The sequence below is a fragment of the Eumetopias jubatus genome, unplaced genomic scaffold (assembly GCF_037043125.1).
Source record: "Eumetopias jubatus isolate StellerSeaLion01/CBP00866 unplaced genomic scaffold, mEumJub1_p1.0 scaffold_13, whole genome shotgun sequence".
Lineage (NCBI taxonomy): Eukaryota > Metazoa > Chordata > Mammalia > Carnivora > Otariidae > Eumetopias > Eumetopias jubatus.
This window is the reverse complement of record NW_028274819.1, coordinates 94,044,455-94,056,063: the sequence shown is the minus strand read 5'-3', so window position 1 is coordinate 94,056,063 and position 11,609 is coordinate 94,044,455. Positions and strand designations below refer to the sequence as shown.

At 40.2% G+C, this 11,609-nt stretch overlaps 2 pseudogenes; both read left to right on the top strand.

Moving 5' to 3' along the window:
• Positions 1-6,397: 6,397 nt before the first annotated feature.
• LOC114225972 (olfactory receptor 10D3-like) lies at positions 6,398-7,345 on the top strand (annotated as a pseudogene).
• Positions 7,346-9,342: 1,997 nt separating this feature from the next.
• LOC114226080 (olfactory receptor 10D3-like) lies at positions 9,343-10,293 on the top strand (annotated as a pseudogene).
• The last annotated feature ends 1,316 nt before the right edge of the window (positions 10,294-11,609 follow it).

Genomic DNA, 11,609 nt, shown 5'->3' with positions numbered 1-11,609 from the left:
CATCTTTATCCATCCATCTGTCGATGGACATTTTGGCTCTTTTCATAGTTTGGCTATTGTGGACATTGTTGAGGAATTTTAATCTCAGGAAACAAACTGAGGGTTGCTGGAGTGGTGGGGGGTGGGAGGGATGGAGCGGCTGGGTGATAGACACTGGGGAGGGTATGTGCTATGGTGAGTGCTGTGAATTGTGCAAGACTGTTGAATCACAGATCTGTACCTCTGAAACAAATAATACATTATATGTTAAAAAAAAAAGAAGAAGAAGAAGATAGCAGGAGGGGAAGAATGAAGGGGGGAATCGGAGGGGGAGATGAACGATGAGAGACGATGGACTCTGAAAAACAAACTGAGGGTTCTAGAGGGGAGGGGGGTGGGGGGATGGTTTAGCCTGGTGATGGGTATTAAAGAGGGCACGTTCTGCGTGGAGCACTGGGTGTTATGCACAAACAATGAATCATGGAACACTACATCAAGAACTAATGATGTAATGTATGGTGATTAACATAATAAAAAAATTAAAAAATTCTAAATATATATATAATGCAATAGGTATTATCATCTCAATTTTACAGATAAAGAAATTTGGTGATCATCAGACAGTTTAAGTAACTTGTTCATTCTCATATATCAGTCATTGCATGGCTGAGACTTGAACTCAGACCTTATAATTCAAAATATTGTGGTCTGGCTCTCATAGAGCAATCATGAACCCTGTAGTAGGTTTGGGGAAGAAACAATCATTGAGACTATTAAAGTGTCAGGAGTAAACACTTTTTAAGTAGCACTATCTCTTTGCTTTTCAGAGATAATAAGTGGAGTGTTCTCCAAGGTATCTGATAGCTTTTTTAGAATAGTCTTGGGAAGAAGTTTCATCATCTGTGTATAAGGATTAATTGGTTATGTCCCATTCCAAAATAATAATAATTTAAAAAATAATAAAAAATTACTAGTTTCTCCAAACCTAATTAGTGAGACAATGATGTTACCTCTAAAACTTAGGGACTCAACATAGACTCCAGGGAACCTGTTTAAGCCTTTGATTGGGAGTTTATTTTCACAGACACTGACTAGCTCAAGAGTAGAAACACAGAAACATAAAATAAGTCTAAAGACCTCAGGACCAAGCCAGTCTCTAGGATCCTTTCTTAATAAGGTGACCCAGAAAAGCATCTATAAGTGGTTCCAGAAAAACAGAAGAGAATAAGCCTGCATTTAACTTGGACCAGAACACTGTTTACATGCGGGGTGTAAGCCTATATTTCTTTATTTTCTTAATTTTTATTTTAGAGAAAGAGAGAGAGAGAGCACATGAGCAGGGGGAGGAACAGAGTGGGAGGAACAGAGTGGGAGGGAGAGGAAAGGGGAAAGAACCCCAAGCAGATTCCTTGCTGAGCGTGGAGCCCTATGCATGCTCAGTCTCATGACCCTGAGATCACGACCTGAGCTGAAACCAAGAGTCAGACGCTTAACCGACTAAGCCACCCAGGTTCCCCAAGCCTATATTTCTATTAGATATTTTGCTTTCTCTTTCTCATTTTATCTTTCCCCATTGCTCTCTCTCTTCTCTGCCCTTTCTGTTACATCTCTTCTTTACTCTGTTTTGTTCAACATTTGCTCTTAGTGAACTAGGTACAATGTTTTCACTATTTCTTTATGGAAAATAAGTGAACAAAAAAAATGTATTCATTTCACCTTCCCATTAACCTGCTCAATCGCAGATGTCATGTTATCATCTTTCTAGGTTGAATAGTGATTCCTTACCATTTTGACGTTGTGAACTCTTTTAAGAACACAAGAAAACCATTGGACATTTCCCCAGAAAAGTGTGTGTGTGTGTGTGTGTGTGTGTGTGTGTGTGTATCCCTCTTCATAATAATGCTGGAAATGATGTCAAGGGATTAGGTATAACTCACTGAGAATCACACCTACCTTGTCTACGACATTGGGCAAATTTCTTTGTTCCTGATATTCACCTCTTCATGTAGTATTTGAGGCACAAACTGAGATCATCTTTTTGCTTCCTTTCAGAATGAATCATCTAAGATTTATTCTGCATGAGTTCCAATATATAAGCCTGTGCTATGGCCCTCGTTTGTCTCATGATGATAAAGACATGTCTACAGTTAAAGAACTGTACTATGGGATTAACTACTGGAACCTTAAAATTTGGGCTCCCAGATTGTTAAATATCCCTTAGCATAATTGTTCTCATGGATTTTGGGACTTGCTGAAGAGAAGAAATTTGAAGTCTCTATCTTTTTTTAAAATTTTTTTATTGTTATGTTAATCACCATACATTACATCTTGAAGTCACTATCTTAACATACTTACAGTGTACTTGTTTCTGGAGAGTCATTCACAGGACTAGCGTTGCTTAATGAGTCACTTTGTGGAATTCACTTCAATACTGTCATACATGAAGTTAGCACTCATCCTATAGTCTTTTCTGCGTCCAGTGAAGTGTTTGACTCACCCTGTGAAGCTTAAGCCACACAACTGTATAAGGCTTTTTTTTTTCCCCCTCTCCAACATAGAACCTGGACTGAGCTCTAAGAAACTTTGAAATAATCATCTCCTAAAATAGACCGACCATAATCACATGATTCAATTTAGCCCAAGACCTCATAAGATCTCTATTTAGCTCCAGAAATTACTGCCTGGTAATGTTAAAGTAATTTGGCAAATTACTTAACCTTCTATGACTCAGTTTACTCTTCTGTAAGTCAGGAATAATAATAGTATCCACTATAGGTGGTTATTAAGAGGATTAAGTACATTAATGTATATAAAAGGCTTAGAGTAATGCCTTTCTAGCTGAGAGTGAGTGCTAAATGAGTGTTATTTTCATTTGTTTACTTAAATATACTGATTTTAACAGTATATCTGAGCCACAGAATAATCTGGGGAGTGGGAAGGAGTGAAAAATGGCCTCAGAACTCCCCACACTTCTCAGATGCTCCCAGCCCTTTTCTTGTGCTCTATCTTGTGTTCTTTTTTTAAAAATTTTATTTATTTATTTGTCAGAGAGAGAGATGGAGAGAGCACAAGCAGGGGAATGGCAGGCAGAGGGAGAAGCAGGCTCCCCGCTGAGCAAGGAGCTTGACGCAGGACTCGATCCCAGGACCCCGGGATCATGACCTGAGCCAAAGGCAGCCACTTAACCAGCTGAGCCACCAGGCATCCCTCTATCTTGTGTTCTATCTTCAGCACTCTTCTACTTCATACATTCAAGGAGTAATCTTCCATTTTTTCGTTACATGTCTAGTCCTGAGCTTCTTTTCAGTTTCAGAGTTCTACATCCAACTGCTTTCTAGACATCATCTGATTTTCATTCTGTAATTCACTTAATTCCATATCCTGTTTAATAGCACTACCATCCACCTAGTCTATTTTTTAAAAAGATTGTATTTATTTGTTTTGAGAGAGAGAACACATGGGAGGGGGGGAGAAGCAGACTCCCTGCTGAGTGGGGAGCCAGACACGGGGCTCAATCCCAGGATCCTGGAATCATGACCTGAGCCAAAGGCAGACATTTAACTGACTGAGCCACCCAAGCATCTCTAGGCTTTCTATTATTTATTAGACATTAATTCACTTTTTAAGTGTATGTGAATTTATCATTTCTTCCTCCCTTGTTTGGGTGGTTGCTTTAGATTCTTACCTTGTCTTTCTATCTCTAAACTATTTCTCCTATAAAACCCCATACATTGCTATCAAAGTCATTTATCTCAAATGTGAAGCTCATAATTTTGCATCACTGATTAAAATCCAAATATTTTATTCCTTCATATAGTGCATCTTACAGTACACACCCTGGATACTCTTTATGAAGACGTCCCTCAAAACCCCAACAGAAAGTATTAATCATATCATAACTATAACAGACATATATCTTTAATGCTATAATTATTATACTGTATCATATTTATTTAATTATTTGCATTGATTTTCCCTTTAGTCTGTGTGATCCATTTTCTTTACAATTTTATTTATTTATTTGAGAGAGAGAGAGAACATGAGCAGGGTGGGAGAGGGAGAAGGAAGTTCCCGCTGAGCAGGGAGCCCAATGTGGGGCTTGATTCCAGGACCTCAAGATCATGACCTGAGCTGAAGGCAGATGCTTAACTGACTGAGCCATCCAGGTGCCCCTCTGTGATCCTTTTGTTTTCATTTTTAGAAATACTTTTTTTCCCCTAAATTTATTGTATTGTGGTAAGAACACTTATCATGAGAGCTACACCTTTAACAGATTTTCAGGTGTATAATACAGAATATTGACTATGGGTACAATGCTGTACAGCAGATCTTTAGAACTTATTCATCTTGCTTAAACAAAACGACACGTGTTGATTAGTAAATCCCCATTTCCTTCTCCCCACCTAGCAACCACCATTCCACAATTTGGTTCTATCAATTTAACTATTTTAGATGCTTGATGTAAGCGGAATCATGCAGTGTTTGTCCTTCTGTGAATGGCTTATTTCACATAGACTAATATCCTCAAGGTCCAACCACATTGTCACATATTACAGAATTTTTTTCTTTTTTAAAGCAGAATAATATTCTATTGCATGTATATACAACATTTTCTTCATCCATTCACTTGTGGTGGCTATTTGTGTGTGTGTGCATATGTGGAGTCTTCAAGGTTTTCTATATAGAAGATCATGTAATCTACAAAATTTTACTTATTCTTTTCCAGTTTGGATATTTGCTGCTGTTGTTCTTGTCTTTGTTGTTTTTCTTTCATTTGTTTTGTTTTGGTTTCTGTCTATTTTTGTTTGTTTTGTTTTGTTTTGTTTTTTGGCTAATTTCTTTCTCTAGAAGTAGTATCACTGGGCATACTTACCTTGTTCTTGCTCTTAGAGGAAAATCTTTCAAGGTCATGGAATTTGTTCTTTCTTAATCTCTTTTGGAGCAAAAAAAAAAAATCCCTCTAGAAACATGAAATATTCTATCTTTGCAGTGACTTTCTTTATCCATAGGATATGAAAAAATCTGTATGTACATCTGTGCAGTGTTAAATGGAATCCCCCAAATGTAGTTAAATTGAAAGGATCATTACACATAATCTAGATCTCTTCTCCACTGAGATCAGGAAAAGGAGGTACAATATATCCAAGTCTTAGTCAAGGAGAATTTATTACCTTTTTGGACAGATTCTCTTACCGATTTCTTCAGAGTAAATATATATATATGCTTCTAGTGGGCAAGTACTTAGAGATGGATGGCAGGAGGCCACATGATTAAAGGAAGGTCATGCTGAAAAGAACACAGTCTATACTGGATGACAGAGTCAAAACTCAGAAAGATGCTTTAATAGGCTTAGGTGATGGGTAAATACTAAAATGGTGAAACTGGATACCTTTAAACTATATATGTAGGGACCTGTGATTTTGCAGAAACAAAATAAAACAACAAAAAAGAATGGTTCCAGCACTTAGCAGAAACCAGGGTGAAAAATCTTCCTTATAGTTTTACATCTGAAAAAGTTCAATTTTAGGTCATAGTGTTCTCAACATCGCTTTGATTGTTCTTGAGATGTTTGAGCGGGTTGACTGAAATAAAGAATGCCGTGATAACATTCTTTGTTGCATAGCTGTCTGGAGTGTTGAGCAATAATAGACAAAGGGATAGAATTAACATAAGAATGATTAGAGAGGGACTCAAGAACCACTTGGCAAGAATGTTTATGGAAACATCCAAGTTAAAAAGTCAGGGATTGAGCTAAATTATTGTTAAGGCCCTTTCAGTTTAGAGAATATATTGATTTTTCTTTTATTTGCATTTCCATAGTTCTTTTTTCTCTTTTTCCAATTATGGTATGATGCATCTAGAATCCTTGGGTTCCGATCCTGGATCTGTCACAATCTGTATCTGAGAACCTGAGCAAGTTATTTAACTTCCCTGAATCATCATTTCTTCATCATCTATGAAATGGAGATATTATACCTGGCTTCTGGGATTCTGTTAAAGCTTCAGAAGCAAATGGTTATGAAAGAAAATTCTATGTAAACTATAAATGTGCCTAATCCATTCCTCCTCTTTTCTCTGTCTTATTTTATCCTTCCTTTGTCTTTCCTGTCTTCTCTCAGCTCTCAAAACTTCTACACTCTTTGCCATTTGTTCTTCTCCATCTGATAATAATAAAATAATACCTGTCTATATACCAGTCAAGTTACCTGCATTGCGTCCTCACCCCAGACACCACACGTCCTTCTGGGGCATTTGCTGCCCCTCAGTCCAAGTAACAATAAATATTATCTTTTCACTGATAGAGCCTATGATTATGTTTCCTTTTATGAATCTACTGGTAGCAAAGAGTGCAATTTCATTCCCTGGGTCATTCACTCATTGTCATTTTTCCTCCTTTCCAGGATAAAGTCTAACTTCTATGGCGATGAGGAATTACACTTTGGTTACAGAGTTCATTCTGCTGGGCGTCCCATACACAGAGAGGCAAGAAACCATGCTCTTTGTTGTGTTCTCTGTCTTCTACCTCTGCACCGTACTAGGAAATCTGCTTATCCTGTAGCTGTGATGTCCGATCCCCACCTCCACACTCCTATGTATTTCTTTCTTTGTAACCTCTCTGTGCTGGACATTGGCTTCTCTTCTGTGAGCAGCCCGAAGATGTTGGCTAACCTGCTGGTGAGGAACTGAGTCACCTCCTTGGGTAGTTGCATGTCTCAGGTCTTTTTTTTTTTTTTTTTACCACTTCCTGGGTAGCACCGAGTGCCTGCTCTACACGGTGATGGCCTATGACCGATTTGCTGCCATCTGCCACCCACTGAGTTACATCATCATCATGAACCGCCAGGTGTGTGCCCTGCTGGCTGCCGGCACCTGGTTTACTAGCTCTTTTCATGCCACAATTCTCACCACACTGACCTTCCAACTGCCATACTGGGGGTCTAACAAAGTAGACTATTTCTTTTGTGACATCTTCCCTGTAGTCACATTGGCTTGTGGTAACGCCCTCATCATTGAGACAGTGAGCTTCACCAATATCGGCCTTGTGCCCATGACATGTTTTCTCCTCATCCTTGCTTCTTATGTCGGTATTGTCACTGCAATCCTAAAGATGCACTCTGCTGAGGGGAGGTGCAAGGCAGCGTCCACCTGTGCCTCCCACCTCTCAGTGGTCACACTGTTTTTCAGGCCCTGTGCCCTCATCTATACCCAGCCATCTTAGAGTGAGGTGCTGGTAACCCCAGTACAAATCTTTGGCAATGTAGTCACCCCCATGCTGAACCCCACAATCTACACTCTGAGAAACAAAGATGTCAAAGGAGCCCTGAAAAAACTGGCTGGGGGGCAGATTGTTTCAGAAGGTCACTAATCCCCTGGTGGGTAAAGTTTTTTTTCCTCCCATTTGTGTATTAAATTCATTAAAAAAAAAAAAAATGTATCCATGACAGTTGTCTTTCTGCCTTGAAGACAGCTGAACAGCAATTCTAACTGATACAAACCTGTGACAAATTCCCTATCTAATAGACCAGGGATTAACAAACCTTTTATCTAAATGTCCAGATAGTATATATTTTAGGCCTCGAGGACAATATGGTCTCCATCACAAATACTGAACTCTGCTATGGTAGCATGAAAAGTGCTATAGAAAAGTATACCAACAAATGGATGAGGCTTGTTCCAATAAAACTTCACTTAAACAATCAGGCAGCAAACGAGATATGCCCCACAGGTCATAGTTTGCTGACTCCTATCATAGAGGGTAGTTGATTTTGAGAACACCTTTCTTCAAGGCTATGTGGATAATGGTTTAAGAGTGGAATTTGATGTGGGCTGGGTGCCATCAGGGCCCAAGATGAATTATTGATCAGGGATGGGGGTGAAGGACAGGCAGTGAAGGATGATAAGGGACAAGGTATGCACACCCTGATGGTGAGAGAACTCTGTAGCACCTCAAATAGGCCTTCTGAGAACTCTTCATTGCAGCAGAGGCATCTGGATGTAATCCATGCTGATGCCTAGACATGTCCCGATACTTCTGCTCCTTGTATGCTTGTGGCCAGTTTCCTTAGGCATGAAGGTCAATGAACTGTATGAGTCTTGCTCATACAAGCAATCTCCATTCACCTCCCAAGTTTTTCAGCTTCCCCCTGTTAGCATCAATCACTGCATTAGTTTTCCATTCATGAAACACCAAGAGTGATTGGGTAGGCACCTTGGAATATGATTTTGACAAGTCTACCAAAATCTGTCCCAAGATAGGATTATTGCATCAATTTAACAGGGTGCTAGACAGAGTGAATCTCCTCCTGCTGCCTTTTGTCTGACTGCTCAGTGCTAAAGGACATAATGTGTGGTGTGTGTACGTATGTGAGTTGCTGTGGCTCATTCAAGTGGTGGGACCAGACCCTCTGAGAATAGTGCCAGAAATCATGGGGTTTTGTGCTTCCATTATCTTCACCGAGAAACAAACTGATGGGCTGTGATGATAGTTCTCTAGGAGGGATCATCCCACTGCATGTTTTAGTTATTTTCTATCTACTCTGGGAACAGACCAGTTCTTATTAAGGAACTGAGCTAACTGGGCTATTGGTGTGGTACTAGCAACTAGCATTGGTCTTGGCCTGACAGATAGATAGACTGCCTTCTTTCTAGCTACACTGGGCTAACTTCTTTCCTAGTTACCCATAAAAGCAATCCTTAAATCCCCATGGTGCCAAGCCCCCAGAACTTTCAAAAGGACTTAGTATAATGGGGTTCTTCTTTTGCCGTTCCTAATTCTCTGGATAAATATAAAATACATATTTATTCCAAAGGACAGAGCCAAAAGTTACAGAATACTTTGGCATAATCACACCAACTACTGATTTTGACCTTTTCAAGAAAGATTGTCATGAATCATGGCTGTTTTGGGCTTAGGTAGAAGTTTGTAATTACCTTAATCACAAATATAGTGATTCTTGAGTTATAGTTCATATCTCAACATGTGAAAAAGCCCTGGTTGATTCTGAGGCTTCTGATATCCTTCCTCTCTGAAGGAGCACACATTTGTGTGGGCCCTGTCCTTCCCTTTGAAAATCTTTGCTCTAAGATACTTTTTTTTTTTAAGTATTGTTTTAATAAGGGATGTTTGCCTTTAGAATTGGTGTAACAAAAATATATGGCACAGTAACCATTAAGTTTTCTATGACAAGTATATTCCGGTTAAAATGCCCTGTGATATGGGTCTTCAGCAATTTTTCCTTAACTTTGAACGAAAATGCTATCATTCCAATTACACATTTCATTTGTCCAGTATGTTCACTGCCATCAAGCCAGGGCATTCTTCCATGTCCTGTGCTTCCTTTTCCTCCCCTAGGACCATCTCCCATGGGGAAGAAGAACTGCTCAGTGGTGACTGAATTCATCTTGTTGGGGATTCCCCACACAAAGGGGCTGAAGACTATGCTTTTTGTCTTGTTCTTGCCCTTCTATGCCTGCACCCTGCTGGGAAATGTGTCCATCCTGGTGGCTATTCTTTCTTCCACTCGCCTTCACACACCCATGTATTTTTTCCCGGGGAACTTGTCTGTGTTTGACATGCGTTTCTCGTCTGTGACCTGTCTTAAAATGCTACTGTACCTCATGGGACTGAGCCCCCTCATTTCCTATGAGAACTGTGTCTCCCAGCTCTTCTTCTTCCATTTCCTTGGCAGCATTGAATGCTTCTTGTGAATGCTTCTATACCGTGATGGCCTACGACCGCTTCACTGCTATCTGCTACCCTCTGCGGTACACAGTCATCATGAGCCCTAGAATCTGTGGGGCTCTGGCTGTGGGCACATGGCTGTTAGGGTGTATCCATTCCAGTCCATTCTTGACTTTGCTCACTTTCACTTTGCCATACTGTGGTCCTAATGAAGTGGATCACTTCTTCTGTGATATTCCAGCACTCTTGCCGTTGGCCTGTGTTGATGTATCCTTAGCCCAGAGGGTGAGTTTCACCAACGTTGGCCTGGTATCTCTCCTCTGCTTTCTCCTAACCTCTTATCCTACACGCGAATCACCATCTCCATCTTGCATATTCGTTCAGCTGAGGGCCGCTGCCGGGCCTTCTCCGCTTGCAGTGCCCACCTCATTGCCATCCTTTGTGCCTACGGGCACATCATCACTGTCTACCTGCAGCCCACGCCTAACCCCATGCTGGGCACTGTGGTTCAAATTCTGATGAATCTGGTAGGACCAATGCTGAACCCTTTAATTTATACTTTGAGGAATAAAGAAGTTAAAACAGCCCTGAAAATAATTTTGCACAGGACAAACCACGTTCCTGAGAGTTAGTAAGAGTGGATGGATGGGTTGATGGAATGGAATTCTTCTGATCCCACATGCGAAATATCCTTCTGAAATCCTCACATGTGACTTTTCAGCACACGCTGGAAGGCATGGCTCACTCTATCACAATACTTCATTGTTTTGTTTATTTTGTTTTCTTGTTTTACCTAAGTCTGCTCCCCCAGCTTCAAAATAACAGTCTGGGTTACTGTTGTTTTGCCTTTCTTCTGTGGAGAAACTTCTACCGCTACAAGGAAGAAAGATTGTCTTTGGCCCTGAAGCATTTTGTCTACCTTTCCCAGCCTATGTCCCTCTAAACTATATATGAGACCAAGTTTATGAGGAAAGGCAATAAGCAGAAGAAAGGGATTTTAAATAACTAATTGAGAGCATGATAGGATCTTCTCTCTTTCAATATGAACGGACTAAACGTCAGAGGCAAAATAAAATGTTTTCTCTGTCTCCTCAACTGTATAAAAGGGGAATAACTTAGCACTTATCAGCAAAGATGGTTTCCTCTCCATCGCATGGTTGTCCTCTCTGCTTGTAGGTCCTTAGGCAAATACGATTAGCTCCCAACTATATAAGGAAAGTGAAAGCTTTGTGACTAATGCCCTAGTTTAGATGTTTCCATTTCACTACCAGCTCATAGGGTGATTATGAGTGTGATATTATCAGGTCAAGTTTTTAGACTGAACCAGTGGTTTTCCAGGGAAGACTCAAAGAGCCCCAGGGCTCCCATGCATTTATTCTAAGGCTTCCAAGTTAAGCTCCTTTGTGTTCCTTGTTTCAGTCCGCTGGAGAGACTGTGGAGTGAGTGGCATTCTATGCTTTAACCCTCCTCCCTCTTTATTTCTTAATTAGAAACAGAGTTTTCTGAGGCAACCACTTTGCCTCTCCTTTCAGCTGAGCTGTTCACTTTATTCAATAATTAGTCTCATAAAGAAGAAGAGGACCTAGCAATGCCCAGAGATTTTCTCCATTCCCTCCCACAATACACTCAAGGAATCCAAAAATGTTTAAAGTAAAAGCAAGTTTTGCTTCAGAAATATTGAAATTCAGGTTAACAAAACATTTACAAGATACATTTATGTAGCTTATTCAATGATTTCTTTTCTTTTATTTTTTTTTAAAGATTTTATTTATTTATTTGAGAGAGAGAGAATGAGAGATAGAGAGCACGAGAGGGAAGAGGGTCAGAGGGAGAAGCAGACTCCCTGCTGAGCGGGGAGCCCGATGTGGGACTCGATCCTGGGACTCCAGGATCATGACCTGAGCCGAAGGCAGTCGCCTAACCAACTGAGCCACCCAGGCGCCCCCAG